This window comes from Spea bombifrons, chromosome 4 (genome assembly GCF_027358695.1).
Source record: "Spea bombifrons isolate aSpeBom1 chromosome 4, aSpeBom1.2.pri, whole genome shotgun sequence".
NCBI lineage: Eukaryota > Metazoa > Chordata > Amphibia > Anura > Pelobatidae > Spea > Spea bombifrons.
The window spans coordinates 87,386,650-87,394,859 of record NC_071090.1 but is presented as its reverse complement, the minus strand read 5'-3'; the positions used below and the strand labels follow the sequence as shown (position 1 = coordinate 87,394,859).

The following is an 8,210-nucleotide window of genomic DNA, read 5'->3' as shown; positions in this document are numbered from 1 at the left end:
GAGCTTATATTAGGACTTGCTCATAAACCCCCCCAAAAAAAATTTTGGTCGGACCTGGGTGGTTCCTCTGGTGACATCACTGCAGAATTTAACACATTTTTATTAATTTCTTTCTTATTTCTTTTTTATTTATTTAAATAATCTCATTGTGATATGTAAGATGAGCTTCAGTAACTTTCATTGTTCAATCCCGAACCTGGACAAACCCTCTTGGAAACTCATTGCCGGAGCTCCACAGTGTGTCCTTGGGTGGATTTTCGGTGTTGAAGACTTCCTCGACATCGAGGAATTTTAAGCAACACTGTTTAAGCTTAGGAGGTGATCTTTGATCCTAAACTATTTAAAAAAAGGCGCCTGCGGCCATATTTCATATGGCACACGTTGACTCTCTGGGGAGCGTCAGGCAGGGCTCCTGCAGCAGTTTTTGATTTTGCTGAATGCCTCGATATCGATATAGCAATATAATTTTGGGGAAAACAACTGTTTATCCCCGTGATGTCCCTGGCATTGTTAATTGTCGTTATGGAGATGCATTGTTCCTGGCACGTCGATTGTCATCAATGAGTTAATAGATTTCATAGACCATGGATATTGAAGTAGTCATGCATTCCCTTTAAATTATTCCTATTTAAATTATTCATAATTTCCTTTCCCTGACAAATGTATGGAGATATTCTTTAGAACGCTCTATGCATCAGCTCTGGCTTGTGGAAGAGTCCAGGGGCCTATTGAGTGTTAAAACTGATTTCAATAGAGTGCTTTCTGGCAAGTGATTGTCCTCTTCAAGCAGCCAAAATCAGCTTAAAAATCGGACAGCAGAGGGGGCTGCAGCTTCTTCTAGTGGTAAGTACTTATTTTTTTCCAGCAGGCAACAAATGCTTATTAAATCACTTTAATTTGCATTCTTCATTGCTGTGGTTATATGGGACACTATACACAGGGAAAAAAATAAGTACTCTTTTTCTTTTTTGTAGGGAGATGTACAAAATGTCCCAATACCAAAACATACACAATAAAAATGTGAACCATATTTAATAAATGATTCCAAAATAACAAGGAAATGGAATGGAAAAGAATGTTGCTTTGGGTTAAATGAAATGTATGACCTATGTAAAGTATTTGAAATGTACAATACCCTGTAAAAAAATTTATTGATTTAAAACAGACATTTATTTTTTTAGCAACCATTAGTAAAAATCACTAGTCTTGCTCTAGTAAACTTTCAATAAGCTTCCCCTCCCAAAAGAATGTCTTCTAAAAAAAAAAGAGACAGGTGATGTTATGTTAGATATAAACGTTAAAATATATGCTGGGAAGAGGTTGACAAAAGGTTACTAATGGAGTCAGAAATAGAAAAAGTAAAACAGAATGTTATTTGTTTGAGACATGCAGCCTTGAACAGAATTGAGTTAATGGAAGTCAAACCGCACCATAGCCCCACATTGATGTGAGAAGTAGCCAGACCTTTACTCACCTGTCAACCTTGGACACCTTAAGAGAATGTGTCAAACTCATTCGGATTTTCACCAAGGATGTGCTCCGTGATGGAACCTGAGAAACCTAACTGACACATGAAACTGCAAGATGTACAAAATGCAACTCATTAAAAGTGATGAAATCAATAACAAAAAAGTATATTTTTAACCCGTGGCAAGTGAATCAAATTGTCCATTCTCTCTGTTTTATTGTTTAACCATGGGTAAGAGAGCGCCTTTCTGGTGTTTTTCTGATGCTAATAGTATTTTTTTCTATAATAAATGCACATTTCTACCTCCATTAAATTACACAATGCCTCTTGCTCATTTATGTTAGTATATTACATCGTCAACAAAAAATTAATACAGACTTCCACCAGGAAAACGACGTTGATCCAAGGACAGGAGCTCACACCTAGACCATTGAGCAATCATGGTTGGGGGTGAAAACAAAAAATGTATGGAAAATGAGAGGTATAGGTCGACAACTCTTCCAATTGCATTTAGATCATTTGTGGTGAGAATTGTAAAGAAATAGTCCAAATTAAGATTTAATTATTTCATTGTTTACTGACATGAAAATTCTATTTCATTATTAAATAAGTTGTTCCAATTTTGCTGGTTTTTGGTGCTGTTGCAAATTGTGAAACAAATAAATACATTTTTCCAATGACACATGTATTTTATTGTATACATTTTCATGATTGAGCCGGTAGCGCGTACGCCGAGCCAGCTGGAAGACAACCAGCTGAAGTGTGAACTGAGCCAGTAGAGCACACGCTAAAATGGCACCCAAAATGGTTTCCTTTTATGTGTTATCAGCGTTTAAATCTCAACTGCCCTAAAGCCGGGATCAGTGTGATCTGCTGACGGATATTTTTCCTGTAGGGTCTCAAGATTTAAGATGCTCAAGAGCAGGGACTTTACGAAGGGCAAGCTATTAGGCTTTGTTCTTTGTTTCAAACATGTTTTGCATTAAAAAAATACTGGCCTTAAAGAAAAAAAGGTTAGTCCAGATGTAAAGTCAATGTCTCTGTGTCAAGAGGGATCCTGTACCAACAGAATATAACGCATAAGACCCAAGGACGTTTGAAATGAGTATTTGGTACTGCTGTTTCTCTTGTGCAGAGCAATTGTGTCTTAAATGTAAGGTATCCTTAAAAGGTATGAAAATGTTAACATTTTTGGATACTTTTGTACAATTAATTTTATGATTTATAAGAATTTATTTTGAAATATATTTTCTTGAAATTACATTGTTTATGAGCCAAACAGTCCAAACCCTTTGTGATGAACCTGATGTTCTGAATCACATTAATACATTAAAGTCTACTGATTATTGTTGATGCCATGTGAAATTTACTGAAGTGTTGTTCATTTAGTGCTGTTACAATTACATTGTCACATCAAAATATTCATACATGTATGGGACTGATGCTGCGTCAGTAAAAATCTTTTAAATAGCGTCTCATACCCCTACGAGGGGAGACTCCAATTAGCTTCCATTAAAAATATGGGGCTGAAAACTGATTCATGCCGGAATGTTCCATAGCTAATGTAGATTAAGTGAAAGGCTTAGTGTTTTCCATCATAGTATTATGTGTCACCGCCAGCAAGATATGGCAATGCTTCTTTGTCCATTGCTAAAAATAATAAAATAGATAGCGTCACTGATTTTGAACATGATGGTTAAAGCAGTTTAGTATTTGGTGCTATAAAAGAAATTCAGGTAAACTGGCTAGGGGGCAACTGAATAGCTGCCCCTCTAGTCTGCCTTCATTTTAATAATTTACATCACTAAACCTTTTTTTCAGGCATATGGGGGAATTTTCTATTACAGCTTTAAACTATCACACATGTTTGATGTTTGATGAGAGTGCATGTCTGACCAGTCTCCATGTTCTCACCTAATTATAACATAACGTAATTTAGTCTTGTATTATCCTAATTGATACATGTTATACAAAATCTAACCAATATGGTACCATTATCCTTATTAAGCATATGCCAATTATTCCTTTCATACATAACATGGTTTGGTTACAAGCAGCCACAGTTAAATACCCACATTTGAAAGCCATCAAAGCAATCTAAATTTACCATATAGGCAACATAACAGCAACAATAATGATTGTTCACCATCATCAAGTAATTATATATATATATATATGTATTTGAATAAATCTGGCATGTTCCATAGGGTTCCATAGGGTACATGATATAATACCTCTTAAAAAAGACACACTACGTGGTCCACATGTCTGCTGTGCCCTAGTGTTACAAATCACTTCTTACCGAGAAGAATATAGAGATATATGATCCGAAAATATCATTTAGAAAATGTAGCGATACAACATTATTAATGATAAGTCTGGATTATCTGTTTTACACGAATGTCTCTGTAAGTGCTGAGGAATGGGTTAACTAAATCACCGTACAGTGTTAAAATATTGCACACTAGATGGCGCTAAAAAGCTAGCTGATCAGGTCTCTGGGTGGGAGATGTTAAACCTTGTGAAATGTGTGAAGCCCAAACATTTTTAGATTCTACATATTTTTGTCTTACACAATTGAAGCTTTTAACCATTTATTTCCTGTTAAACGCAGATGAATTTCCAGATTGTTCAATCTAACCCAGCTTGGCAATAAAGACTTTAATTTAGTGATGCAAACATTACTTATATCATGGTTTGAATTTTATGTCTTTTCACCTTAATCACTGGGGATTATGGATAAGATGTTGCATACAAGCAATAGATTCAATAGTGTTTGCAACACAATAGTACATACATGCCGCAATTTAGGATGTGGCGGGTGCCATGCTGCCACTTTTTTTACATATATTTAGGATGTCACATTTTATTGAGTGAAAATCCTGAATTCTTTTGCAATCCTGAAAAATATATTCCTTAAACATTTTTTTCTCTAATTTTTGCATCTTTAAAGGTTTATACATAATGCCCGGTTGTCTCCTATAAACTCGTTGTTCTGAAGCCATTACAGGGATTAATAAACCACTTAAAACTTTAAAATTGCTTGTATCAATCGCCTTTCTTGGATGCATCAATATTCTTTGACATGGAATATGTTTTACACAATGTACATGCATCTTTGTAATAAATTCAAGCACAATTCCTCCAAGATGTTCATGTACTGCCTAATTTAAAGTCTAAAAGTAAGTCATAATATTATTATATATGATCCAGCGTAACAGGCATAATGAAATATTGAATCCCAAGAAACTAAGGATTATTATGAACTGTTCATTGTGGTCCACTTCCTATTTTTACCTTATGAACCTATGCGTCAAAGTGTATGAAACACCTCCTCATTTGAAAACATGATCATATAAATGATTAATGGGGTGCAGATTTATGTATCTCTCACATGAAGGTAAATGGGATATAGGGTGAATAAATAGAGTGAGCGATGCCAGGCTAAAATCTGAATTACTAGGGTCATTTTAATATTCTTATGCGTCAATTAGCTAGAATAATGTTTAAAAAAAAATATTAATTGCAGCCAAAGTGTTTACATATAGAGCTACAATAGTCCACTAAGAAGTGATGTTGATGGCGCTATATAAAACAATAAATAATAATAAAATGTTCCTTTTTTATCTGTGACATGTGTAATAAGAGATCTTCCTGGCCCATCTTTTAGAGATCAAAGCCATTCCTGAGGTGGCTTCATGCTGTTTAACTCCAAAGCAGAAGACATAAATGCAAAAACAGATGAAGATTATGAGACCCATGTGAAACAGCACAATTGCTTGCAAATTCAGAATTTTTTTTAAATTCTGTAAATAATCATATCTTCATACTCAGCTACCAATTCGATGTAAATTGACGTTATGTCTTGGAATACTCGTTTCTAATTGCCAAACACTTGGCAACTAAATATCAGATTGTGTTTACTTGGCTAATATGAAAGAAGTCATTGTATACTTAATATCTTGACAGAGCATCCTAAATAAAAGACATGTAGATATTTATTGTAATTTAAATGCATAAAATAGCAAATGTATTTCATTACCTATATTGGCCATTAACTGACCCTTTAAACATGAATGTGTTAAGTCTACATATAAAGAATGTTCCTCTTTATAAATGCAGGACCGGCTTTCATCAAATCCATATCTGTGACAGTATGTCCACAGTTCTGATACAATAGACAGGTGAAGGTAGTGTATTGAGCAGTCTCTGTGTACACGTGTGTGTTTGGGCTGGTACTGGAAGCCCAATAACTGAACATTTAGAGCAAGATGTTAATAAAATCCCCTCTTTCATACGTTACACAGTAGAACAGTTGTTTTTGGGCCCAAACCTCTCCCCTCCCACCCTCACGTCCTTTCCCATCTGGGGATGCTTGTCTGTTTGAAATATATGGAGGCTATAGTGAAACACGGGCAACGTTAATGAAAGCGAGGATTGATGACTCCTGTTTAGATGCAGCTCTGGGCTGGGATTCAAGTGCAGCTCTAAAGTATGGTCTTTGACTGAGCTCCTGTGGGGAGCAGGGTAGGGTCTCATCAAGGAGATCTCTGTAACCCGCTGACGCCAACAGCACTCAAGGGCTGGAGAAGCCTTCCAAGCATAGTACAGAGGCACAGATGTGACCATTATGTACCAGGCTGCTGTACAAACCAGCATGCGTTATTTCTCAAAGCAACCACTAGGTGCTTCTCTCTTTTTTTCTTTTTTTTTAATACTTTTTCTTTTTAATTCTCCATCTTAAGGGCACTGCCAGCATGTCAGGACTGTGTAGGCTGCTTCCTACCAGATACCAATAAATCCCCATGATTTCAAACAGCGGGAGTATGAAAATGTTTATTTCTCTCAAACAATAAGCAATTAGAATGAACAAACAGCTCTACACATTTCATTTTTTACCTGCAGGCAGTATTGGGTTCTAAGACGGAAGGCTCAATGTGTTCATCCTGCTTTTCCCAGGTTCTGTGGCCATCTAGAATGGCACAGGGACATAGTATCTCCAGAATGCTCTAGTATTTAATAGAAATGTTAATGGATGTTGATTGAAATCATGTTTTTTTTAATGTATTTTTTAAGTAGGGCTTGAAATAAACCAATGCTAATAGTAAAAAGGTTTGGGTACATAAATAAACCCTTTGAGTGCCAGTTGTACAGTACAGTTAATAAGTTAAAAAATTTTTTAATTAATAAGTTAAAAAGAGGCAAAGGGAACCAAGTGCCTTGCACTAGTAAAGTAAAAAAAATAGTGAAGTAATAATCTTTATCACAAAGCGTAGATGTAAATTAGATATAAAATAAGGCCATTTTAGTTTATTGAGAGCTTGGTAGATAAGTGGAATTGCCTACCAGCAGAATTGATAAGAGGTTAATGCAGTAAGTTAATTTAAACACACATGGGATAGGCATATGTCTATTCTGGATCTAAGACCAAGGATCTATTGAGTCGTTACAGCAGTCAAAATAGGCAGACTAGACAGGCCAAATGATTCAAATCTGCTGTGAAATTCTATGTTTCTTTGTGAATGCAGTTAACTTGCTTAGTGCTGGAGGCACAATTCCCAAAATCTAGATTGCGACGTATTCCTCAGTTGTTTCTCAGCATGCTGTAGCTGTGAGTAGTGCAGATTATTTTGACCTGCTGTTTGTAGGCAGTGTGGAATATATTTCGCTAATGCAATTTAGCAAATGCATGTAGGTGCATTAGGCTACCAATACCTCTGACAGCACAGTTTCTCAATTTGTGGTATTTATCCATCTTTCGGTACTTCTGATGGGACCGTGCGGTACTTGGTCCTTTTATTAAGCGATTGGCATGTTGCAAGACAGGTTAGGTGTTTTTTTTGTTTTATGTCCTCCTCTCTTTATGTGCTAATGCCAGACTAACACTTTTCAAGTTTTAACTCCGTTGCCATATGCATTCAAGTGTTTCACTGTGTTCACTGTGGTTACAGAATGCCTTGAGTTTTCTTCCAATAATGGTATCTTTTGTGAATGCAGTCAGAAGCAAGCAGGTTTGCCTATATGTTATCCTTTCCTTGCACTGACAGATTTTCCCACCCATGGTCAATCTATGATTATTTGTCACCCCTCTTCTGTCTATATATTGACCCACTTGATTAGTATATCAAACCTTGTGTTCAGTAATAACCTTGGAAAAGTGAAATGGAAACTGTGGAACAAACATGGCGTAGAGAGAAAATAACTGGATACAGATGGGTGGACTGAGTCAAAAATGGTTTAAATCTTTATGACATACATTGCTGGTTTAAGAGATTTCGAGGGCCCTAGGCGTGCGCACACATCCACACCCATACTTACAAAAAATATCTTCTTCTGTTCCCATATGGTGTGAGCCCTTGCATCTGAAATGCAGGGAGTCATGTAATGTGGCCTCGCTTAGCGCCAAGCTACAGAAGCCTACGCAGTAGCTGCAGAGCTTAGGGGCCCATAGGCATATGCCTAGAGTGTCTAAGGGATAATTTGACACTGTGAATGTAAGTTGAAAGAACAGATTAATTAAACAGATAAATAAATCTGCTGTTTGCGTCAGTCTACAACAAGACATTAACAACTTAGCTATACGAACAGTTAAGGACATGGTTATTTTTCAGTAAGCGCCATTCAGGCTTGCATTTGGTACATCTGTAACAGTCTTCAACCTGAAATGGAAATTGCACGGATTTCAGAAATGACATGTTTCCTTCCGTGGCTCTTAAATCGGTTCTCCAGAACAGCACTATGT

General features: G+C 36.3%; 1 long non-coding RNA gene across 1 annotated transcript; it reads right to left on the bottom strand.

Moving 5' to 3' along the window:
• Nucleotides 1–1,158: 1,158 nt before the first annotated feature.
• LOC128490505 (uncharacterized) lies at nt 1,159–6,459 on the bottom strand. Its single transcript, XR_008353955.1, has 3 exons — nt 6,368–6,459; nt 1,475–1,577; nt 1,159–1,254 (listed from the first exon to the last, which is right to left on the bottom strand). It is a non-coding gene; the product is annotated as an uncharacterized LOC128490505 (long non-coding RNA).
• Nucleotides 6,460–8,210: the final 1,751 nt, after the last annotated feature.